The sequence below is a fragment of the Schistocerca gregaria genome, chromosome 6, assembly GCF_023897955.1.
Source record: "Schistocerca gregaria isolate iqSchGreg1 chromosome 6, iqSchGreg1.2, whole genome shotgun sequence".
NCBI classification, from domain to species: Eukaryota; Metazoa; Arthropoda; class Insecta; order Orthoptera; family Acrididae; genus Schistocerca; species Schistocerca gregaria.
The window spans coordinates 47,960,858-47,987,936 of record NC_064925.1 but is presented as its reverse complement, the minus strand read 5'-3'; the positions used below and the strand labels follow the sequence as shown (position 1 = coordinate 47,987,936).

Genomic DNA, 27,079 nt, shown 5'->3' with positions numbered 1-27,079 from the left:
GTTGACAGAGGAGATAGAGAAGAACCAAAGAAGAGCGGCACGTTTCGTCACAGGGTTATTTGGTAATCGTGAAAGCGCTATGGATATGTTTAGCAAAGTCAAGTGGCAGACTCTGCAGGAGAGGCGCTCTGCATCATGGTGTAGCTTGCTCTCCAGGTTTCGAGAGGGTGCGTATCTGGATGAGGTATCGAATATATTGCTTCGCTCTGCTTATAGCTCCCGAGGAGATCAAGAATGTAAAATTAGAGAGAGATTCGAGCTCGCACTGAGGCTTTCCGGCAGTCGTTCTTCCCGCGGACCATAGGCGACTGGAACAGGAAAAGGAGGTAATGACAGTGGCACGTAAAGTGCCCTCCGCCACACACCGTTGGGTGTCTTGCGGAGTACAAATGTAGATGTAGATGTACTGGGGCACCCTCACCCTCGTGCTGTTGGACGACAATGCAAATCCGTACAGATGAAGGCTCACACAGGATCGGACTCGGCGCTTCGGATGGGAGTAATTGGATCACCGGACATAAAGCCCCGATCTTACGCCATCGGTCTTTGACTTGTGACCTGCATTGAAAGCTGCACTCTCAGGACGTCACTTCCAAAACTATGCTGATATGCAGCTGACAGTGGGGTAATTCCTGGAATCACAGGGCATCGAGCCTTAGCACTATTGTGAATTTTTATAGTAATTCTAAGAAATTTTTTCAAATAAACGCCTTTCTGGTACAAACGTCAAGTTTTGTTTCCCAGCACCTTACCGCTGCAAGCTCCCCGCTAGCTGCGCCATTCCACTTCGGTGCAATGAAGACGTGCATAGTAATGTGCGTCTGTGGACAATTGCATATTGCGAGATACCCATCCCTGAATAATTATTTACGCAGTTCCCCTCGCATTGTTCCCTCGGAAACTGGTCCTGCGTTCAAGGACGCGAACAGTTCGTGTTAGGTTTGAAATCGACTCTCAGTGTAAGACGTTTGACTCGCCTGTTTTCCCCTTCAGTTACAGTATCTTTAGTACCACTGTTTTTGTGGTGTGTTACGTCGCTGTAAGTGATACACTATTCGTTGTAGACATGCTCTGTAACTTATGGTGGCTATTGTGAAAGTCACAGTCGGTTTACCGGTTTCCGGGGCACGGGGTCTGTTCTCCGGTCTTTCCTTAATCCATATAAATGGTCGGGTCTGACCCCCTGACCCAACCCAGCTACTGTCAGAGGCGAGTGACTTCCACAGAATGGTAGTGTTTTCTAATACCCTTGCTAAGCGAAGCTGCTCAGTGTTGGCAGAATGCAGCACATAACAGCAATTACTATACGTGCCAGCACGAAATGGCTAACTGAAATGCCTACATTCGACTCTGGAATCTGACTGGCCGAAAGTCTACCTGTTAAAAGAATTTCGTGGAGTGATTTTAGTAGCTCACAAAATGGGGAACAGCCGACAGCGCTCGTGAGGGCATGTGGGAATTGGTGGTCCCTGAGGGGCAGAGCTGAGGTATTAAGCGTTGAAAGTGAGTTATGGTCAGTGATAAGTGAACTTCTACTACAGTGAAAGAGGAAGCAAGTGCTTTTTCAGAGCGTGTGTGTGAACGGCTTAGTTGTTTTCCAGTTTTTGTGAGTAAGGGTCTAGCACAATATTGGAGCACGCTAGATATACAGTGGTTTCGCGTCAGAACTCGAAGGCGTCAGTTAGCTGCAGAAAGTGATAACAACGAGACCCAGTTGTCGAGGTCTTACGCGTTGTGTATTACATTTTTCTTTGTGGCAACGTGTGGTGTTTTTGTGTGGGTCCTCCTCCGTTTTAACTTTACACATCAAGTTTGGTTTATGGCGGAGATGCTAGACTGTTTTCGCCGCTCTTTTCTCAATGCAGCCGTCTGATTTGAGTCTTTTGAAAGCACCTGTAATGCTACTGGGTGGTGATTAGTAACATAGGAGTAGTGACAAATCTAACGCTTCTAGCAGGTCAAAGGTAGGTTGCCGACCATATTTAGACTCTCGGTGATTTCGGTGTTTGTTAGATGTGATTCATTCGATATTGCTTATAGCAGTAACTCTCAGCTTAACCGCACCATCAGATTGAAAGTTCTTGTAGAACATTGTACTTGTGGTCACTAATTGTACAATTATCAAACTTTAGTGCTTTTGTTTTACTAAAATGGTTACGTTAAGTAAGTGCTAGCGCGGAATATGTAGACAATCTGTATGTTCTCGCTGAATTTCCTGTCCCACGTAATTTATTTGAAACTCCTACTTTACAAAGTGAGATTATTGAAAAGGACCATAATGCTACCTCTACCTTATTTATTTACTTGCACGTGAAGTTCCGTAGGACCAAATTGAGAAGCAAATCTCCAAGGTCATGGAATGTGTCAGTATATTATATTATAACATAAAACTAATAACAGATAAAAATAAATTTTTTATGAGCCCAAAAAAAGTCAAGTCATAGGTTTAAGTAAACGCAATCAACAATACAACAAGAATCAGCTTAATTTTTCAAGGAACTCCTCGACAGAATAGAAGGAGTGACCCATCAAGAAACTCTTCAGTGCAAGCGCTTATTGGCCTTCGCGTTGACGGTTGGTTGTTGCATGTTCTGATGGATATCGTGCCAAATTATGTCAAATTGATGCGTTAGATCCTCAAAATCCCGAGCTGGTTAGAGGGCTCCGCCCATAACGCTCCAATCCGGCAACCTTGCCGGCCGAGATAGCGTCTGGCAAGCACGGAGGCAAGCAGTAGAAGCTCTCGCCGTGTGCGGGCGTCCATTATTTTTCTGAAAATGTAGTTCCAGGATGGCTTCCCATGAAGAGGAACAAAGCGGGGCGTGGAATGTAGTCGACGTACCGCTGTGAAGCAATGGTGCCACAGATTACAATCCAAGGGGACCGGCTATGAAAAGAAATGACACCATAGATCATTACTCCCAGTTGTCGACCACACGGCTGGCAGTGCTCGGTCCGTACCCCACCACTGTCCGGACCGTCTCTAGACACGTCTTCGCTGGTCATCAAGACTCATTTCTAAATGGAACTCATCGCTGAAAACAATTCTACTCTAGTCGATAAGATTCAAGACCGATCGCCATCAGTGGCGCCCGCAGCTCGTGGTCGTGCGGCAGCGTTCTCGCTTCCCCCGTACGGGTTCCCGGGTTCGATTCCCGACGGGGTCAGGGATTTTCCCTGCCTCGTGATGGCTGGGTGTTGTGTGCTGTCCTTAGGTTAGTTAGGTTTAAGTATTTCTAAGTTCTAGGGGACTGATGACCATAGATGTTAAGTCCCATAGTGCTCAGAGCCATTTTGTCATCAGCGGCACCCTTACAACACACCGATACGTAGCCGGTATTCTACGCCCGGTTTCGCTGCCCTTCGTGGCAAGTCATCATGGGCTTCAATTTTAGCAAGATAATACCCGCCCGTACATAGCGAGAGTTTCTATTGCTCGCCTCCGTGCTTGGCAAATACTACCTTGGTGACCGGATCTATCTCCACTTTTGAACGATTGGAACGTTATGGGCAGTGTCCTCCAAACAGCTCAGAATTCTGACAGTCTAACTCGCCATTTGGACAGAATGCACACGATATCCCTCAGAAAGATATCGGAACCGAAAAACATCTTGCATTACGGCCAGAGGTCAACCAACGTGTTACTGATTTGCTCGATATGAGAAGCTCTTTCTCTGAAATAAATCGTCCAGTTTTCTGAAATTGTAATCATTTGTACATTTTTTTCTGCTTGGAGTATATTTTGTGCAATTACCTTAAGTTTCGGCTTCAAAGTAAAGAATGGCTGTGATTAATCAAAGTTACTGTTGTATTTAACGTCCCCTTAGAAAAATTACACATGACTGTGCTTAAACTGACACACAATATTTTTAGCGCATCGGAATCTGACTTTCAATAATCTCTACAAAGGAATGGCCCTGACTGACATTAACCTATACCTTTCACAAATCACTTACCTCACAAAAATCTTCGTTTCTCAAGCTACTGCAATACAGCGAGTGCCACAACTGCCAGCTAAATAAAAGATTCAAACTACTGAAGGCACTAACTACTGATAGGCATAGTCAGCAAATGAAAGATTTTGATAGACAACAAACAATGTATTTACCTTAATAGTGTTCAAAAGTCATAATATCGGTTCATGAGATCCAGCCTTACAAATTTACTGTCTCTATCCAGATCATCCGCTCTCAAAACTCCGCCATTTCACTCCCCACGTCCACCACTGCTGGCGGCTCACCTCCAACTGCGAAACGCTACGCGCTGTTAACAGCCAACTGCCCAACACTACAATAGCCAACAAAATGCAAACCAGCCACAAACTGTACACAGCACAGCCAGTGATTTTCATACAGAACGCTACGTGGCGTTACCAATATAAAAACCTAAACAGCCTACTTACAGTATGAATGCAAAGTCTCGCAGCGATAACATTGAATAAAATGTTCTCGGGTCTCCAACCGCGTCAATTGCTTAAAACTACACGAGTTGGAAACCCGAGAACATTTTATTCAAAGTTACTGTTGCAAAGATACATTACACCATCCATTATTTTAGGAGCGCTATTAATAACTGAAGCGCTGCTCTTATCTGTGTAACAATGTGAGCATCAATTTCTTTGCAGGAGTACCAGTCCCCAGCGGGTACGGGCACGCCGCTACGAGTTCTCGGACCGCACTGTGCTACAGCCCCGCGTCCCTCAGGGCGCCAACAGGTGACGGCAGGAAGGCGGCGGCGGCGGCGGCGGCGGCGGCGGCGGCGGCGGCACTCCATCACGCGGACCCGCCGCGCATATCAACGCGCGTGTACACAACGCCGGCACGCCGTCCGCGGATAAATCACTCAGCACGCGCCGGGATCAATGTTGTGAGCAGCGCCCTCTGTCGTCGGTTTGCTCAGTTTGGGGCGCACACACAGCACCGGGGCAGCGCAGTCCGTCGTGAATAGAGTAGACACGTCAGTCCGATGCTAAACGTGACCGCATTTTCAAAGGCTAAAAACAGGCCGACCTGTTCCCGCTTCTCGTAAGTCTCGCAGATATCCTCCTGCCGCCATCTCCCTGATGGTTATTAAATAATTCGACATAACATTGGCAAGTCTACTTTTCATTTCATTCGCTTTTATTATCATTAACAACATTCACCATGATAAACTTGTCTGTGTTATTCTCTACATTTAACACTACAGCTCGCTAACCTACACTATCTGATCAAAAGTATCCAGACTTCCATTAGTGGACATTAACAAGCGGTATGACCACCTAATTACGGCTTCAAATCTCCTCGGGACGTTTTCAGTGTGTTGTATGATTATCTGTGGACGAATGGCAGCCCACTCCTACTCAAATCCCGAAACTAGAGCAGACAGGGAATTTGTGCCGCTGGCGTCTGGAACGAAATCGAAGTTCTAACTCATCCATTGGGTTCTGGGCACGCCATTCCATCTCAGGAATGTTATTCTCCACAGAACTTTGTCTCATACACGCTACTTCATGATGATACAAACAGTCATCGTCTCCGAACTGTTCTTCTATTGTACGCAGTACAAAATGCCGTAGAAAGTGTTCATACCTTCCCGGTTTCTTAACTGAACTAAGGCGACCGCACCTTAACCACGAAAACAGTCGACACCGTATAACCCCATTCCCCGTATGTCACTGTTGGCACTACATAAGATGGCACATAACACAGATATAGAGCGATTAAAAACTCCAAATCTCTCCTTTCCACTCATCCACTATGCAGTTAAGTCGCTCGTTCCTCCACCTCGAGCGTCGCTTAGGCTTGACTAAGAGATGTATGGCTTGCGAGGAGCTACTCGACACATTCGTTGTAGCTCCGTACTTGTCAGCTAAGCTCTTCGTAGCACTTCAGAAATCACTTTTTTTTTCATTCTCTTGGCTCATCAGTCTTCTGAGTGGTTTGATGTGGTCCGCTACGTACTCCTCTCTTGCGCCATCCTCTTCATCACAGAGTAGCACTTACAACTTACATACTCAATTATTTGCTGGATGTATTTCAATCTCTGCCTTTCTCTATAGTTTATACTCTCTTCAGCTCCCTCTAGTACCATGTAAATATATTTCCTAACTTCTTAACAAATGTCCTCTCATCCAGTCCTTTCTTCTTGTCGGTGTTATCCAAATATTTCTCTCCTCTTCGATTCTCCGGAGAACCTCTTCCGTCTTTTCAACATTTGTCTCTAATATCACGTCTCGAATAATTCTATTCTCTTCCTTTCCGGTTTTCCCACAGTCCATGTGCAAGTAGCCTGTTTATATTTTTGTATGTTGGCAGCACTATAGACTGTATTAATATCGCTGACAGCGCTCTGCGTCCTCGATAAGAGAGTCTGTGGCTGGATGGACTAGCAGTGAGCAGATATGAAGCTTACTGGCAGATTAAAACTGTGTGCCGGACCGAGACTCGATGTCGGGACCTTTGCCTTTCACCGGTAAGTGCTCTACCTACTGAGCTACCCAAGCACGACTCACGCCCCGTCCTCACAGCTTTAATTCAGCCAGTATCTCGTCTCCTGCGGAATTAAAGCTGTGTGGACGGGGCGTGAGTCGTGCTTGGGTAGCTCAGTAGGCAGAGCACTTGACCGCGAATGGCGAAGGTTCCGAGTTCGAGTCCCGGTCCGGCACGCAGTTTTAATCTGCCAGGAAGTTTAATACCCGCGCACGCTCCGCTGTAGGGCGATAATTTCATTCTAGCAGTGAGCAGCCAGCGAACGGATGGCTTGGACATGTGTCCTTCGTGAAGACAGTGTTGATAGGACATACATTGTAAAATGAGCAAGGATTTAGTTGGTAATGTTTGAGTAGTGGAATTATTGACAACTGCATGACTTTTGGAACTGGATGTCACATGAATAAGGTAAAATCTGCTAAACACATTGTTTGCTCTTCGACAAAATCTTTCTTTTGCTAACCATATGCCTCCTAGTAGTTAGAGCCTACAGTAGTTAGAATACTTTTATGTAGCTGGCTGTAGTTGCTGCTGGCTGTAATTGCTGTAGTACGTGTTATGAAGATTTTCTATGAGGTAAGTGACTTATGAAAAGTATAGGTTACTGTTAGGATTCCTTCCAATTCAGCTCCATTCTTATGTGTTGATTATTTGAAGCCATGTTGTCAATGTATAGCAGTCAGATTGCATTGGGCTTGTATATTGTGGGTAATAAATGAGTTTGTTAAGTCTGAGTTGTCTTTATCAGGGAAAATACTGTAGGTCTGTCTTTGAAATGATAAAAATAAGCAAACACTAAGAAGTGTCACCTGTCAACCCTTAGCCGAGGATACTTCAGTGGAATCTTCTGATCCCTCTTGTAGTTTGAATAATTTGCACATGATTAGAAATTAGTTACTGATTACTGCTAGCGCATAATTGTGTATATGGAATATCCTTTGTAGTTGTAGTTTCTTATCGTTGTTCTGTATTGTCATGAGCGAAGTAGTTGTGTCATGCATGTAAATTTGCACGAAGTATCTCCCAGACGCTTTTGCGACTAATTAGATATTGAATATTTTCAGTGCTATTTTAGTGTTTCTTCCTATTTGTACTTGTCAAAGCTTTTTTTTTAATTGTGCAAAACAGTGTGATAATCATGGCGAGTGAAAAGCTGGAAACTAGGCTGCAAAGCAAATTGAGAAATGACAGCACCTAGTAACGAACTGACAAACGTTCAAGACAATAATTTGGTAATAGTGTATAGGGACATGGACCAGACAGTAAATAAAGGGGGTACAAATTGAAACCATCAGTGAACAGGGGACTATTGTCGAACGATCGGTCGGTAACAGTTCGCACAGGAATTTGAAATAACAGAACAAAATCTTACAATACTGTAGCTTCAGGTTTTTCGTCATTACGCTTTTCTCAATTACGTCAAGAAACACTCTCTGCTTTTCAAAATACGAATATTGCCGGTGCCAACGCACTGACGAAAAACACAAAGGAACATGTTTCAGTCACTGGTACATTGTTACTGCAACTAATTCAAAAATCAAACAGAACAAAAGTTAGACACAATGGAACACAATGAGAAACGAATACAGGAACAAATGGAACTAAATCAGGAACAAATACAGCAACAAATGGAACAAAATCAGAAACAAACGCAGCAACAACTCCAAAACTTAGACATAATTGACAAAAGTAAACAGGCACTTGAACAAACACGTGAAGATTTAACCGCTAGGGTACTCAAAATCGAATCGAAATATTAAAACATTTATGAAGATTTGAAAACACAAATTTGTGTGCATTTTCAGCCTATTTTTTCGCGGCATGAAAACACATTACAAAATCATGAAGCACCCATAAAAGAACTCCAGATCATCGTACACGAAAATCATGCCACCTTGCAGGCTAAAATGACTCTTTTGCATCTACCGATTTGGTTGCACAACTTGTAAAAAAATCAGGAAAAGTTAAAGGACACAGTATATACGATTACGACACAAATGGACATTCGAAAACTTGGCTCAGAAAAACACACGGAGGAAATCAGCACATTATCGGAAAAAGTAGCAGCACTTTCGGATCAGTTAACAAATTTATCTATGAAGGTAGATGATGATTTGAATGATACAAGACCGGTAGACTTTATTAACAGAGGAGTACGAGGAAATTAGGAAATTCAAGCAAAGCCAGAAACAAATCAATAAGAAACACTAAAGAGAAATGTGGGAAGTACAAGATCAGTTGGCACATGTGATGCAAGAACTTCATAGGTGTGACACAGGAAGAGGGATTTAGAAATACCGAAAAGTGACGAGCCTTGTGATGGAATGGCCGACACGACGTAACAACGACCGATTTACAACTCGGCAACACGATGACTTTAAGCTCTTCATCACAACGAGTAAATTTAAAACATTCAAGGATTTTAGTAATTACATACATCCACGAGCTTGGCTTCATCAGTTTTTTTCATTGTTTTCCTACTAATTGGTCATTAGGGCGTAGATTATAATTTGTATGTGTCTATTCAGAAAATGAACCAGCTGTAAGAATGAGTTCGGTTATTCACGACTATCACAGTGAAGGAGATTTTTATTATGCCTTCCTTTCTGCATATTGGTCTCAAGCTACTCAAGATCGAGTAAAATACAGCATTATAATGATGAAGCATTTCGAACAGTCTGAATTTTCCAGCCCTTTCAAATATTGGGAAGATATGTTACACAAGAATCAGTTTTTGTCAAACCCGTACAGCCCTCAGAACTTATTCGCATTTGCTTAACTAAATTGCCTGGACACTTGAGACGTATTATTTTAGTACTTTCAACGTTGCAGCCCAGTCAGAAATCATGATAATTTATTATATAAGAAACTATCAGCCTCGATTTCGGTAATGAGACCAACATTTACCGAGGTTTCAGCCCAAGTAATTGAGCCTTCTTCAGAAGATAACCTGGTTCTATAATATGTCGAAGAGGGCATGGTCCAGAAATGAAACTAAAACAGCCTGAATAAAATGTGACCACGCCTGTTCAGGCTGTTTTAGTTTTATTTCTAGACCATGCCCTCGTAATATTATAGAATCAGGTTTATCTTCTGAAGAAGGCTCAATTACTTGGGCTGAAACCTAGGTAAAGGTTGGTTTCGTTACCGCAATCGAGGCTAATAGTTTCTTAAATAACATATTATTTTTGATGGACGTTGTAAAGATGATATCGGAGCTTTTCAGGGACTTTTGCAAGAATTGGAAATCGACGCAGACAATCACATGATGCGAAAACAGGAAAACAACAACAGTTCCATGTCACATCCATCACAATTTCGTGACGACAGAAATAATAACCGGGCACGACAAGGCTACTGTTATAACGCAAATCGTGACCAAAACAAACACCACCCATATGACAACCATTGGAAGAATAACAATACTTAACAGAGAAAGATCATATTACAGAGACAACCGTATAAATAGACAGTATAGGAACCAGAATAATTATTATCAACGGAGAAAAAATGACTTGAGACGCAACAGTCCACCTCGTAATTACGATTCCAGGAGAAATTCTCCACCACCTAATCGACAAGAAAGAAGTAACAGAAATTACCGACAAGACGACGGACGCTATAGTCATGACAACAGACCTGAATTTAATCAGAACTGGCGTGATTCAAATTGGGCAGGGCCCTCTCGGCAAGCTGAAATTGTAGAAATTAGACCTCTAAGTCACAGCAACGACGCACGACAACAATGAGATAATAGACAATGACTCGCAATGCAGGCAGCCACAAAACGTACTTATGAAGCAGACGACGTAGCTGCCGTGACTATCAAGTACGTGAAAATGGAAGAAATTCGGGACATATTACTCGAGGATCATGACGTGAAACAGAACAATACTGCATATCCTGTAATTCACATCACAACAAATGACATAAAATTAACAGCAGTACTTGACTCTGTACAGTTCTGAATTCTCGCTAAAATTGTATGGACTACGTGTTTAGCATTAAGGTATCCGACGACGACCTAAGAAGCCGAATGCCAGTTCATAACGAACTAATAAATATTATTGTGAAACATTAACACTTTGTAGTAAAGTTATTATTACGTCTATGTTCCTCCAACAACCGACGAAATATTCAATACATATTATCAAATGATTATCACTGGGGTCGTATTTTGAAGATCATGTGTTTGATATAGCTCTAAGTAAACTATCGAAAAATATACTAATTAATTGTTATCACTAGTGGTATTAAAACTATACATTGAGTAATATATTTTAGCAAAATACGGAGTGAATAAGAATTTAACAATTCTGTGTAATCACGGTATTAACTTTACGTGTAGATAAACATATAAGGAAAAAATTGTATTTACCGAATGATATTATAGCAACTGAAGGGACTCCACCTCGCCACATATCACTGCGTCTGCCGCCACTATCTGTGTTAAAAACATCTCATACTACAGCAAGTCTGTATTCGACAAAAATAATTTCGCTTAAAAAACTCTCTTTACGCGCAACAGCAGCTTTACAGTTCCCACAACTTTTGTGTCGTTAAATCACTCAGGTTTGTTCTCCCAGACAATGTGTATCATTACGAGTCATTCTTCTTAAAAGTTACACGAATATTTGGATATCGTGTTCCCCACAGTGTGTGACACAAGACGGTGGATGGTCATAAAGTCTTAATAATCAGTACTATCTGACACAATCGGAGGAAGGACACACAGCGATCTGCATTACTTGTTATAAATTTTAATAGTGCTAATAACAATAAAATATAATTATAACTTGATGATCACCGGTTTCAGTTGACTAGCAATCATCTTCAAATCATGCTTACTATAGAGATGGTACCTAAGTACAATGTTTCCCCAACAGTATCGGTACCAAGTATAACTTTTTAACATTAAAAAAAGTGGTCAAAGCATGACTGTTGGCGTACACAACCAGCACATCAGTTAGTCTTCTGCTGTTAATGCGGCCGGTGTTGTACAGACTAGTCAGTAAGCATAGCTGAAGGAGGTCGCTGCTCAACGGAAACCGGTAATCATAAAGCTGTAGCTATATTTTATGACGATCAAGACCATTTAAAATCATAACTTTTGAGTGCCACTTCCAGAAAATCAAGCTACGACCATAACATGAGGCGTTAGTCATTCTCTGCCTATTTAGCCTTCAACACGACACGTTTTTCGCAACGATGAGTGACTTGGCAAAGGGGTGAGAAGTCTCCATTTTGGCTGTGTAGGGAAAGTTACGTCTCGAAAATCGCGTCGTCCTCACTCTGGAAATGCCTACCAGGCAATGGTTTCTTCATCCGAAGCAAAAGGAAAAGGCACAACGCGACAGTCGAGAGGAGCAGCCTATTTGACTGTGTCCTGTGCGGAAAGGCCTGGGACAACGTTGTGCAGCAGAAACACCCCCTTGCGCAATTTAGCACTAAGTACTGTCCTGTGAGTCTTGAATATCCTCGCCATTTACGAGAATAATCTGTTAGCACCGCACCATGACTGTCCCAAAAAACGCTTAGCATCAGTTTGTCCAACGATGACTGGGTCTCCTCCTTTGTCAGCCGTTGTCAGTTCACGCGTCTGCACTTCTCCACTGCTCGCATTGCTCCATTGCCTCGGGGTAACAGCGACACACCAGTATAGCCCACGCAGGACACGGTGGGCGGTGTTCAGCGACCAATTTTCGTCCAAAGTAGTGGGCGAGTTCGTTCGCTTGTCGGAAGGGGAGGCTGACAGTGTCTGAAATCTTTCGTCCTGTCGCCGACGACAGAGTCGAGGCGCACGCTCTGCAATCTTTCTCGTACGATTTCACGGAAACCATTTGGTAAAAAAAAAAAATCATTTTTGCTTTACTTATAGGTTTATATGTCAGTCTCATGATGGCATGTCCATGTCCATGTGCAAGGGCACAGGTCATCCCCGTTTTCAAGAAGGGACGTCGAACAGATGTGCAGAACTATAGACCTATATCTCTAACGTCGATCAGTTGTAGAATTTTGGAACACGTATTATGTTCGAGTATAATGTCTTTTCTGGAGACTAGAAATCTACTCTGTAGGAATCAGCATGGGTTTCGAAAAAAAACGGTCGTGTGAAAACCAGCTCGCGCTATTCGTCCACGGACTCGGAGGGCCGTAGACACGGGTTCACAGGTGGATGCCGTGTTAAAAGACTTCCGCAGGGCGTTCGATACAGTTCCCCACGGTCGTTTAGTGTACAAAGTAAGAGCATATGAACTATCAGACCAATTGTGTTATTGGATTGAGGAGTTCCTAGGTAACAGAACGCAGCATGTCATTCTCAATGGAGATAAGTCTTTCTATGTAAGAGTGATTTCATGTGTGCCGCAGGGGAGTGTCATAGGATCGTTGCTATTCACAATATACGTAAATGACCTGGTGGATGACATCGGAAGTTCACTGAGGCTTTTTGCAAATGATGCTGTGGTGTATCGAGAGGCTGTAACAATGGAAAATTGTACTGAAATGCAGGAGGATCTGCAGCGAATTGACGCATGGTGCACGGAATGGCAATTGAATCTCAATGTAGACAAGTGTAATGTGCTGCGAATACATAGAAAGATAGATCCCTTATCATTTAGCTACAAAATAGCAGGTCAGCATCTGGAAGCAGTTAATTCCATAAATTATCTGGGAGTACGCATTAGGAGTGATTTAAAATGGAATGATCATATAAAGTTGATCGTCGGTAAAGCAGATGCCAGACTGAGATTCATTGAAAGAATCCTAAGGAAATACAATCCGAAAACAAAGGAAGTAGGTTACAGTACGCTTGTTCGCCCACTGCTTGAATACTGCTCAGCAGTGTGGGGTCCGTACCAGATAGGGTTGATAGAAGAGATAGAGGAGATCCAACGGAGAGCAGTGCGCTTCGTTACAGGATCATTTAGTAATCGCGAAAGCGTTACGGAGATGATAGATAAACTCCAGTGGAAGACTCTGCAGGAGAGACGCTCAGTAGCTCGGTACGGTCTTTTGTTAAAGTTTCGAAAACATACCTTCACCGAAGAGTCAAGCAGTATATTGCTCCCTCCTACCTATATCTCGCGAAGAGACCATGAGGATAAAATCAGAGAGGTTAGAGCCCACACAGAAGCATACTGACAATCCTCCTTTCGACGAACAATACGAGACTGGAATAGAAGAGAGAACCGATAGAGGTACTCAGGGTACCCTCCGCCACACACAGTCAGGTGGCTTACGGAGCATGGATGTGGATGTAGATGCAGATTTCGTTAATGGTCACAGTTATTGTGATATTTACCTGTAAGACGCTGCGCGAAACTAAAAAAAGTTTTTAATGACAACAAGAGGTCGCAACAATTTTGCGTTTGGTGCGTGCTACATTATAGGTTGCAGCGTGTGAATTTTAGGTAACACTTGGAATTTTTCTTCAGTCTTGGCTGGAGGTCTCTGTCACCAATCTCGAAAAAATTGATCTGATGTAGCAGCGCCACGCGAGCAGTAAACCCAGAGTGAAATATCCGCAATATTCGTAATATTTCATAGACGGTTTGAGATATCAAAATGAGATTTTGGCAAATAGTACCATACAAAAAGGAAAGTATTTTGTAAATAAGGTTATTATGCAAAACTCAATTATCTACCATGTTATTTCACTGACTACAGACTTATCCGAAGAGGGTTTTGGAACAACATAAGTGAAGACTTTACACGTTTACTGTGTATCGAGAATGCTCTTTTTCATAAGCTACTGACCTTACCTTTCCTCAGTTCCTCATGTAATAAACTTAATAAACCGCTTTTTCTGAATTCTTTTGCAACTGCATCTGCATTACATGTTAGTCAAGTGAGACTGTAAACTCCGTTGTGCTGTGGCAAAAGAAGCAAATTTGAACGCGTCAGCCAGAGAAATATGCAGGTCTCACTCAAAATTTGCCACTCATGATGCTGCTCTGAAAGTTACAAATGGTCAACAAGCTTTTTTGATGAAATTCTTTTTTGAAGACATGAGAGTAGACCTTTTTGAATGGCCACCATGCAAGTGTGGGAGTGGAGGGTCCCCACTTAATATCTGCAGAAAATAAGAACGTAGGCTTTAGCAGTTTAGAAAGGCACATCCGCTCCAGCGTTCGGCGTCTTCCCTTCAGCGCGTGACCGTACCAACACCCCCCCCCCCCCCCCCTCCCACTATACGGCTCACCCCATGCGTGCCCCGCCGTCTGCACATCTAGCGGGCACGGCATTCTGCGCGCACTAACCTCGTACGTGGCGATGAGGCTACTAAAGAAACCATATAGAATCACCTGACGCAGCTGCAACATTTTCATTGCTTCGTGGATTTGGTCGTCTTTTTGAATGGATGTGAGCAGTCACAGAACACAGCGGGCGATGACTTTTTTCGTCTTGAAATTTTGTGCAAAATGCTGAAAACTTGTCCGATGACTGATTTCACTTTTTTATTGCTATCCCGACTGTGATATGCCGGACTGAAAGTTGCAGGGCCTCTACTTCTCTCGAATTCGGCGCTCCACTAAGAAATGGTCTCCCACTTCGATCGTTGTCATTCAGAGTGATCTGATGACGCGTAACCACTGTGTCATTTGTTGGTGCGTTGCTTCCGTTCAGTGCCGACAACTAACATGAACACTTTATCAGTGGATTACGTCAGTTAGTGACAAATTTAACATTAAAGTGTTGACCACGAAGCAGATGAAGTGTGAAATCTTCGAAGCAAAATAAAGAAAGAAGAATAACACAAAAAACACCCTAGCAAAGGCAAAAAGAGCAGTCTTGGACAAGAGACGCCTACAACTACACAGTCGTTAATCTGAAAAGGAGTGTTTGTAACACAGTGAATCATGCGCTGCGGTGAATCCATAAAAGAAGAGAATCGAAGTGTCTGAGATATTGTGCTAGAGAATTATGTTGAAAATTAAGTGGAAAGAGGTTCTCTGTTGAATCGCCAAAGAAAGGGACATATGGAAAACACGGGCAGGAAGAAGAGGCAGATGACAGGACATATGTAAAGACATTAGGGAAGAACGTCCATGGTACTGGAGAGAGATGTAGACTCTGACACAAATGAGTATTAGAGTACATCTGACAACAGCTGAGGACGAAGACAGCAAGCGGTACTCTGACAAGGCAAACTCTCTATCGCAACCCCCCCCCCCCCCCCCCCCCTCAGATGTAGCGGTAAAGTGGTCCAGTGGATCGTAGGTCAAAAACTGAACACGGAAACAGGAAGAAGGTGTACTGAACTGTGGAAATGGTAGCAAAATAGGAACAGTGAACGGTCTCAAGATGTTCACCATCGAACGAAATGCAGGAACCACGGAATCGTAGCTTTGTGATCGCGGTGTTGGACTGTAAAGCAGGAGATCCGAGTTCAGATCTTCCACGTGTCACATTTTTTCCACAAAATTATGAACATTCCATCCTGTTATTGACGTGCCTGTTCTCCTTCTGTGTTAAGAATACATTACCGTCTCAGGTATATGTTATGAAGTGTGAGAGCAGGCGAGATGCCACACAGAACTCCCACAGAAATGAAAACAACAAATGAAAGGATGTGAACCACGTTACAACAAAGAAATTCAAGAGTCAAGACTTCCAAAATGGAACGCAAGAGCCATAAAATATGGTACTTGTGTACAACAAACGGGAGGTGCGTATGTCTGGAGGTCCCTCCCTTACACGTCCCTATTGCAAACGGACGTTACACCACGATACAGACTCAGATGTGAACACAGCAAACAGAGGCGTCAACAAGCGGACGAACACTTTGTAACTTTGAACACATATCAATCACGAAAACAGGAAGAAGGTGTACTGAACTGCGATAAAATAGAAGCAAAATTGAAACAGTGAACTGTTCAAGCTCAAGATGTGACATCGAGCGAACTTCTATAGTCACGGCTTCGTGGTTATGTGGTTACGGTGAGGGATTGCGAATGGGAGACCCCCTTTCAATTCTTTCTCGTGCACCAAAATTTTGTTTCTTTATTTATTTTTACTGTTTCTGACGGGCTGTCCACTCGTCCATCTTATCACGAAATCTAAGAAGGTTCCGACGGGGAGTTTTCCTTGTAAAATGAAGAGGTTCACACAAGAGAAGAATACGTGGTGGCACAAGAGAAGAAAACCTGGCGGCCGCGTCAAACAAGTCAGAAGACCGATGATTGTTACGAGCGTCTATGGGAACTGGCTGAAGGGCGATGAAATCATAAGAGGCTTCAGTGCGTCGGCTGCCCAAGGAATGCAGAGATCAGAGGCTTCCCCGCTCTGTAAGTCAGAGCAGCAGGCGACCTGCGGCAGCTTTGGCGACAGGCTGCAATGCTGGTGAAGGCGCAGTCGCTTCAGAATACAACGCTCACCGCACAGTGTCGAACGTAAGAGCCCCGTAGCAGATGACCCACATGTTTATCCATGTTGACCCAACGATGTCCTCATTTAAAACTGCAGTAGGCATCGGATCATCTAAATTTCACAGTGGATCAATGCAAACGTGAGGGCTGATCGGATGAATAACGTTGTCTCTTACACGAGATCGATAGTCGTGTTTGGATAAGCAGTCATATAGACCGGTGGACGGCAAACCGCAGTTCGCGAGCCACGTACCCCTCTTATGCTCCCTGAGTTCGACTCTTGCAGAAAATGCACATGCTGCGACTCGTGTGAAGTGCGAATGAAACTGTATGGCCCATGCGCGCCTCTGTTCGGAGGAAGTGGCGTTAGATGCAGGTGTAGGTCAATCAGACCACGTACGGTTCTAGGCGCTCCAGTCCGGAACCGCGCTGCTGCTATGGTCGCAGGTTCGAATCCTGCCTCGGGCATGGATGTGTGTGATGTCCTTAGGTTTAATTAGTTCTAAGTCTAGAGGACTGATGACCTCAGATGTTGAGTCGCATAGTGCTCAGATCCATTTGAACCATTTGAACCACGTGCGGTACTCTCGCTAAAACTCGTATTGTTTTTGCTCTTCGCTTCGAAACTGTGGTGTGGACAATGCTTCAAAGTAATGTACATGGGAAAATCCTTAACGTGTTGAAGTTGGAGCAAAATGAAGCAACTGAAGGAATATCTATTCCGCTGAAGGGTGTGGAACAGTTTTTCATGAAGTGTGTCGAAGACCGCATAATCAGATGAAGGCAATTACGTTTTAATGAACTAACAAGGGATCATTTCGAAGGGATTTAACAACAAGTCTGAGTCGGAAATAAAACAGACGATGATAGCAAGAAGCTTGTGCAATAACAGGTATCTTAGATGAACTAACAAGGGATCATTTCGAAGGGATTTAACAACAAGTCTGAGTCGGAAATAAAACAGACGATGATAGCAAGAAGCTTGTGCAATAACAGGTATCTTAGATGAACTAACAAGGGATCATTTCGAAGGGATTTAACAACAAGTCTGAGTCGGAAATAAAACAGACGATGATAGCAAGAAGCTTGTGCAATAACAGGTATCTTAGATTCGACTGGAACTCTTTTTTTTTTTTTTTTTACTTATTAAGATGGTGTTTTTTTATCTTTTGGAGGTTGCTCGGAAGCGTAGGTATTATTTTTAACGCTTGGAGTAATATTTCTGACTTACAATTAGCTGCAAAAATTAGTTATTTCCGTATTCGGGTGTACTTTTTCACGAGACCAATCATTTTCAAGCGCGACTTCTATCAAGAGTGAACTGAGAAGACCTCATATTGATGAGAATCTGGAATCGTGCCTAAAATTAAAAGCAACATACAAACCTCAGTACAACAAAAGATCAGTCCAAAGTTGAAAAATTTTAAGGTTTTTTTTTACTGTTATTCACTTGTTTCGGGCCAAGACCCATTTTCAAATCATCGTGACATAGTCAAAATGGTATTGCCGAAGACGTGAAAACCGTGTAAAAAATATACAACAAACAGTTATAGCGTATACATATAGTTATCTGCATGAATATATTAAGTTTAGCTTTATCAGTAAATAATATACTTGTTACGTACGATATCAAGTTCCGTCCAAGGCACCCAAAGTTTAACTGAGCCATAGAACCTCAAATAAAGTATATTAATTTAATTTTGCGAAGTATTGTGGAGAGAAAGAAGTTGTGTTGTCGAGTATTGAGAAAGGTACTTTGAGGTGGCCCGGACATACGGAGAGGGTGAACGAAGGCGGACAGACGAAACTAGTATGTGAGACGACTGTCGATGGGGCAGCTGGAAGGAGTCTGCGTTACTGAAATTACCTCTTTCAGACTGAGAACGTTTTCAGCAAACGCCAGATTAGGAGTAGCCTAAATAAGTAAATAATGATGTAAATACTTATATAGTTCACGTTTAAAAAATTGGCTCTGAAAAGGAATTCCAGTAGTTGCGCTATTGATATTAGGCCCATTAGACTAATGAGTTCCAGACTTTAGCGCCTAGAACCGCTTGGCCACATCGGCCGGCTAGACAAAGTCTTACATTAATTTTAATTTTAATAACCAACAGCCTCTGTTGTCTACAAACGGTAGTTACTGTTATTCTGAAGAAAGTTGGGTTATCCCGACTGAAACCTAGGTAAACTCTAGGTAAACGGTGCAACTGAGGCTGTTGTTTATTAAAATTAAAATTAATATACATACAGTTGCTGACAGGGTCGCGAAATGTGGAAGATATTAAAGTGTTACATTATTTTCAGCGAACTTGTAATATTCACTGTTACAGTGCTATGGAAATTGGGGTGCTCTACTCACATACTATTGATCTCAGTTGTCTAGTCCCACACGAGTAGAAAGGTTATCAGCACTATAGAGGTAAGAAGGAGGTGATGAATGTAGCCAAAATAGACGGTATCGTGATGAGCTTACATACAGCTGATATTATCGTACCTCGTAGCAAAGTGCTGCCTGTCAATGAACTCTGTAGTTTTTTCGGTGCAATCGTAAACATTTTCAACTCGTTATTTCACGTTCTATTTGTTAACTGTGACACATACGAGAAAAATGAAATTAGGGACGTAGTGCATCCCCTACACTTACAGCGTCATTCAACGTCTGTATCATTGTTCCTTGACTTCCATGATTACGACACTTCGTGAAATTGTTACAGCTCTGCACTTTTTTATATAAATAAATCTCACAAACTGCTACTAAACCAACTTGTGCTGCATTAATATTGCTGTGTTTAATTTCGCTGATACATAATTTTAAGCAGTTTATTTATTAGTAATACAGTACCATTATTTAATGTATCACTACATCAGGCAATTTCATTTAAAATTTCAGTTACATGAAAAATAGCTTAACCTGTGAGGCAATAATCCAAAATCTTCTTGTAGTTACGAAATGTGGGGGACTTCCCAGACTTGTATGTACGGAGTGCTTTCTACATTATAGTAATTTTCGAAGTAGTTTCAGATCCACCAGAGTGCGTAATACCAAGTTTTTATGTATTTTCATTTAACAGGTTCCCTCAGAGTGTGCGAGTCAAAGCTGCTTTATACACTCCTTGAAATGGAAAAAAGAACACATTGACACCGGTGTGTCAGACCCACCATACTTGCTCCGGACACTGCGAGAGGGCTGTACAAGCAATGATCACACGCACGGCACAGCGGACACACCAGGAACCGCGGTGTTGGCCGTCGAATGGCGCTAGCTGCGCAGCATTTGTGCACCGCCGCCGTCAGTGTCAGCCAGTTTGCCGTCGCATACGGAGCTCCATCGCAGTCTTTAACACTGGTAGCAAGCCGCGACAGCGTGGACCTGAACCGTATGTGCAGTTGACGGACTTTGAGCGAGGGCGTATAGTGGGCATGCGGGAGGCCGGGTGGATGTACCGCCGAATTGCTCAACACGTGGGGCGTGAGGTCTCCACAGTACATCGATGTTGTCGCCAGTGGTCGGCGGAAGGTGCACGTACCCGTCGACCTGGGACCGGACCGCAGCAACGCACGGATGCACGCCCAGACCGTAGGATCCTACGCAGTGCCGTAGGGGACCGCACCGCCGCTTCCCAGCAAATTAGGGACACTGTTGCTCATGGGGTATCGGCGAGGACCATTCGCAACCGTCTCCATGAAGCTGGGCTACGGTCCCGCACACCGTTAGGCCGTCTTCCGCTCACGCCCCAACATCGTGCAGCCCGCCTCCAGTGGTGTCGCGACAGGCGTGAATGGAGGGACGAATGGAGACGTGTCGTCTTCAGCGATGAGAGTCGCTTCTGCCTTGGTGCCAATGATGGTCGTATGCGTGTTTGGCGCCGTGCAGGTGAGCGCCACAATCAGGACTGCATACGACCGAGGCACACAGGGCCAACACCCGGCATCATGGTGTGGGGAGCGATCTCCTACACTGGCCGTACACCTCTGGTGATCGTCGAGGGGACACTGAATAGTGCACGGTACATCCAAACCGTCATCGAACCCATCGTTCTACCATTCTTAGACCGGCAAGGGAACTTGCTGTTCCAACAGGACAATGCAGGTCCGCATGTATCACGTGCCACCCAACGTGCTCTAGAAGGTGTAAGTCAACTACCCTGGCCAGCAAGATTTCCAGATCTGTCCCCCATTGAGCATGTTTGGGACTGGATGAAGCGTCGTCTCACGCGGTCTCCACGTCCAGCACGAATGCTGGTCCAACTGAGGCGCCAGGTGGAAATGGCATGGCAAGCCGTTCCACAGGATTACATCCAGCATCTCTACGATCGTCTCCATGGGAGAATAGCAGCCTGCATTGCTGCGAAAGGTGGATATACACTGTACTGGTGCCGACATTGTGCATGCTCTGTTGCCTGTGTCTATGTGCCTGTGGTTCTGTCAGTGTGATCGTGTGATGTATCTGACCCAGGAATGTGTCAATAAAGTTTCCCCTTCCTGGGACAATGAATTCACGGTGTTCTTATTTCAATTTCCAGGAGTGTAGTTGGACGAGTCAGTACGTTGTTTCCAGAGCACTGATTAGAAAGAATTAATGAAGCACGAAAAAGTGAGAGTATTCAAATAAATAATCTATTACATTAAAAAGTTATCAGCTACTGCGAGCAACTGTTGCACAGAATAGGAACCTTTTTTCCTTGAGTTGAATACTTCGGGCTTATCACTCAATTTTTTTCGTTATGCTGGAAGCCTGAAACCTCTTAATAAAACTGTACGCTTTTCTGTACAGTGATTAAGGAAGTTTTATCTAAGTGTATATTGTTTTTCCGGCTAGTGTTCATTGAATGAATGTTGCTTTTTTTATTGAGAATGAGTCAATATTGTCAACAAATCCCGCGATCAAGTGTATGTACAAGAATGGCAGAGGCAGAATTCCGAAACACCTGACCAACGACCTACGCTAAGTTCGCGAACTGACATTGCAGATAAGACTGATTTTCCTCACCAAGAATACCCTTAGTCCAGAAAATGGCGAACAGTTGCCCCTAAATAAAGGTCCATACGAGATAACAGAGTAAAAGGAACCAAAGTAAACATGCGTGCACGTTTCAGTCTTAGAGCCAGAGTAAATCATTCTCATACGAGGGTTGGAATTTTAAAAGTGACAAGTATTAATCTACAACTTATAAAAAAGAGGCACCTGTTTCAAGCTTTGGCCATCATTCATAGCAGTCACCAGAAGCGTGTATAACCAGATGCCAGCGATGTGGAAGTCGTAGGATATCGTCAGCATCGTCAGTACTGTTGAGAGTTCGAGAGAAGCGATCTATTTCCCAACGAATCTCTGTAACAGTTGTGAAGCGAATGCCATGAAGTGCTTCTTTCAGTTTATTAAACAAGTTGAAGTCTCCGAGTAGGGTGGTGGATAGTACAGCACTTCCGAGTCCTATCGATCGGCGAAGTATGTTGCAACTTACTCCATACACGGCCGATCAGTGTCCTACAAAATGATGGGTGGGTCTTGCAGAAAGTGTCGTCACTTCGTTCTCTAACCTGTTCATTTTTGGAATGCAGCCTGCGACTAGCTTAGAGAGAGATTTCAACGTGATTCCTAAACTGAAGTAAGTAATTCGTGGCATTCACTTTAGAACTCGTAGAGAGATTTGTCAGGTACTAGTCTGCTCTACCCAAACTATCAACACAACCGGCACTGCTAAGGATATGCTACGATTTCCATAACATTTGCCAAGGGTTGTGTACAATACTGATGATTATTTTGAAGGACAGTAAAATTTGAAAACATGTATTTGTTTTGTATAAGTTGTAAATAAATAATTACAACTACGTTCGAATCTGCATAGTGAAGATTGTATCTTTCAGTTTCCGCACAAGATCTTGAACATGGTACTTCGCAGAAAGCTTCCTTCTATCATCAGTCCTAGGAGTTTGAAACAGTCGACTTCACTGACTGATTGATCGTCGTGGGACAGTAAAATGGCTGAGCATCAAATTATATCACGAAAAGCAACAGATCCAGTATTGAACCCTATGGAAACCCCCTCCCGCCCCCACCCACTTTACGTGGCACCATTAGGGACAACCTCTTTCCTGTTTACTGACACTGCAGCAAAGCCTTCTGCTTCGTGTTTTCCAGATATAAGTGAACTACTGCTGAGCTCTTTCCCTAACCCCGTACTGTTCCAACTTAAGCTACAGTTTATTGCTTGGTCTAACAAAGCCTAATGTCCTCGACCAATTATTTCCCTCTGTTGGTGCCTCAAACTGCGAGTCTGATAGCAAATTACGTATAGTGAGATATAGGCCACTAACTTGTCCATTGATTTCTTTAAAACTTTTGTGTGGAATGGTAGAGAATAACTTGGCCAGAATTTGTGTACATCATCTCTTTCACCCCTTTTATAAAGTGTTTTTGCTAACGCATATTTCAGTGTGTTCGAAACTGACCGCAACTGAAGGTGACTGGCTACAGAACTAAATGTGGTGCACTGAACTTTATAATATTACTTGAAGCTTCATCATGCCTTTAGTGATTTAACAACTGATTAAGTTTCATCTTTCTTTGTTTCCTATGGCTTCCGCTTATCTCGAAACACTAACTCAAGTGTGCTGCATATTTATCTGTGCCAATAAAAAGTACTTTCGGTTTAGTGATAGGTAATAAATATGAAGGAAACACCTGGCTCTTCCTGTTTGCGAAGTTTATGAATGTAAAATTCTGTACGTTCGTACCGTGTATCACCTGAAGGAAACAAGCTCAGAGTGCCTTATAATGACGCGTTTCACAGTGGATCTCTCCAGTCACAAGATATCCAGTTACTAATTAGCGAGTAATCGAGTGTGACTCTCGAAGTTAACGTTCCCTGGCACATTTTCCGCATTCTTCCTAAATTTCCTCCGATTAATTTCCAGACACTTGAGCTGTGAAATTAGCTCTCGAATTTTATTAGTGGAGGAAATTGTCTGTGGCTAATTTCGCAGCTGTTAATGAGCTGTTAAATGTTCAATATAGGGCAAACCCAGTCTTGTGGCCACCACACCAGTACTCCTACCTAAACAATGTTCTTTCGTCTCATGTTCTATTTTTAAGTGATAGCGTCACCAATAGTTCAAAAGAAGGAAAGATACTGTACTCCACTAATTCGCTGGTACGCTCTCTGCTCTGCCTCGCCCAGGGCTTTTAAAAACTTAGGTGTTAGTACCATCGACGTTATAATATCTTGGAAAGATGTATGTGCTGTACTTCCTCGATTCACCGCCAGTTGGCCCAATTGAAGGAAGGTAATGTAGACTTCTATGTTTGTGTTGACATGCGACTCGCCGGCCGCGGTGGTCTCGCGGTTCTAGGCGCGCAGTCAGGAACCGTGCGACTGCTACGGTCGCAGTTTCGAATTCTGCCTCGGGTATGGATGTGTGTGATTGCCTTAGGTTAGTTAGGTTTAAGTAGTTCTAAGTTCTAGGGGACTGATGACCACAGCAGTTGAGTCCCATAGTGCTCAGAGCCATTTGAGCCATTTTTGAACATGCAACTCATTACTCTATAGAACTAGCATCAAGCACATCAGTTCGTAGCATCAACAGGTTAGTGTTCATCACGAACGTGGTTTTGTAGTCAGTGCGATGTTTACAAATGCAGAGTTGGCAGATGCCAATTTGACGTATGGATTAGCACGGGGCAATGGCCGTGGCGCGGTACGTTTGTATCGAGACAGATTTCCAGAACGGAGGTGTCCCGACAGGAAGACGTTCGAAGCAATTGATCGGCGTCTTAGGGAGCACGGAACATTCCAGCCTATGACTCGCGACTGGGGAAGACCTAGAACACCTGCAATGGACGAGATAAATTGTAAATTTTCAAAATCAACATGTGTGGGCTGACGAGAATCCGCACGCAATTGTGCAATCACGTCATCAACACAGATTTTCTGTGAACGTTTGGGCAGGCATGTCTTGATTGGGCCCTATTTTCTTCCACCTACGCTCAATGGAGCACGTTATCATGATTTCATACGGGATACTCTACCTGTGATGCTAGAACATGTGCCTTTACAAGTACGACACAACATGTGGTTCATGCACGATGGAACTCCTGCACATTTCAGTCGAAGTGTGACCGATGGATTGTTAGAGGCGGACCAATTCGATGGCCTGCACGCTCTCCTGACCTCAACCTTCTTGACTTTCATTTATGGGGGCATTTGAAAGCCGCGGTAGCAAATGTAGAGACACTTCGTGCTCGTATTGTGGACGGCTGTGATACAATACGCCATTCTCCAGGGCTGCATCAGCGCATCAGGGATTCCAAGCGACGGAGGGTGGATGCATGTATCCTCGCTAACGGAGGACATTTTGAACATTTCCTGTAACAAAGTGTTTGAAGTCACGCTGGTACGTTCTGTTGCTGTGTGTTTCCATTCCATGATTAATGTGATTTGAAGATAAGTAATAAAATGAGCTCTAACATGGAAAGTAAGCGTTTTCGGACACATGTCCACATAACATATTTTCTTTCTTTGTGTGTGAGGAATGTTTCCTGAAAGTTTGGCCGTACCTTTTTGTAACACCCTGTATAATGTAAACTGATCAAAAATTGCTGCTTAAATAATTAAAACGGAAATATTGAAAGAATAATTGAAAGAAACTGGAAGGTACACGTATCCTGAGTGAACATTAACTGGCATTAATATCAACAGCCCCTCAATATTCAATACATATATGCAGTATTTAACTTTACGAACTTCTTTTTCTTGTGACCGCCATTGTGCATAGCGCTTGGTATGAAAATACTGGTTGCGTACCACCCCTCTTCAGCGCACGTAAGTTATTGTTGTCTGCTTCGATGTTCTCGATGCAGTATTCTTGGATCGTGGAGGCATGGCGAACAGTCGGGTACGGTCGTCGTGGATGTACGAATAAACCTTTCTATCTCGATCAGTTCCCATTACACATATTTACATTCTTTGTGCTATTCGAATAGCAGACCGAGCGAGGTGCCACAGTGGTTAGCACACTGGACGCGCATTCGGGAGGACGGCGCTTCAAACCCGCGTCCGGCCGTTAAGTTTTCCGTGATTTCCCTAAATCGCTTCAGGCAGATGTAAGGATAGTTCCTGTGAGAGGGCACGGCAAACTTCCTTCCCCATCCTTCCCTAACCCGACTGGACCGATGACTTTGCCGTTTGGTCCCCTCCCGGAAACAAACCAACCAACAGAAAGCAGAAGAACGACTGCAGAACCAGAACGAGAAAACTTCTACAGTTTGAACTACAAACCTTGCCACCGATGGTGTCTTTTAGTTAATAAAGTGGTGACAAAATTCGTTTCATTCAGTTGTACATAGTCAGACCGAAAGTGGAGGTTCCGAGGTAAAGTATTTATTTGAACATTCTTGGTAATTAAGTCCAGTCTTTTCTTCTACATCTTCATAATGAATGTACTATAGACGCTTCCATGTTCCAAGAGGGCATCAGCCGTGTTCACTGGGCCGGATTGACGAACGCTAAGGAACACGAATCGAACCTCGTCAGGTATGCTAAATTTCCCGATCTTAATCGCATAAAAATTTCTCTTGCTATTTAAAACAGCTGATGGAATGTGGCAATTAAAAATCTCCAGAATCTGATAATTTTACAGGATCTAATCACCAGTTAGTGGCTTCAGCCTCATGCGGTATACCTGAAGAATCTTGTGGACACTCTTCTTCGGCCTGTTGATCCCATTTCAAAGAACAGACGGGGTGGTATACGGGATTAGCGTGACACATATTCTGGGCCGATCAATTTTTATTCGGCGTGTGTATGTTGAAAACGAGGTTTAGTGTTACCAATATATTCTTTATGGTTAGATGTTGATTCATTGATGCATCTATATGTATATCTACATCTACATCGTGCATCATACTCCGCAAGCCACCCAGCAGTACGTGTCGGAGGTACTTCTGTTACCACTGACTGATTCCCCCTCCCCTGTTGCACTCCCGAATTACGCGTGGGAAGAATAATTGTCGCTAAGCCTTTGTATTAGCTCTAATTTCTCGAGCTTGCATCGTGTTAAAAAAATCCACTCCACAAACAGGAATCTTGGGAAACAACTCAGCACGGTCTGTTCCTCCATGAGATCCATTGCGCTGTGGATAACGCCGCCAAGGTGGGTGCCGTGTTCCTTGATTTCAGAAAAGAAAAAAAAAGAAAGAAACGAGATTACGGAGTCAACTGGTCGCTCTTAACGAAACAAAAT

The 27,079-nt window shown here is 43.4% G+C and overlaps 1 protein-coding gene across 1 annotated transcript in view; it reads right to left on the bottom strand.

Annotated features, from left to right (window-relative positions):
• LOC126278461 (glypican-5-like) overlaps window positions 1-4,178 on the bottom strand; it is a 69,947-nt gene extending 65,769 nt beyond the window's left edge. Inside the window, exon 1 of the mRNA XM_049978597.1 lies at window positions 4,109-4,178. The gene's annotated coding sequence lies outside the window, so the exon portion shown is untranslated. The remainder of the gene's footprint in view (window positions 1-4,108) is intronic.
• Between the last annotated feature and the right edge of the window lie 22,901 nt (window positions 4,179-27,079).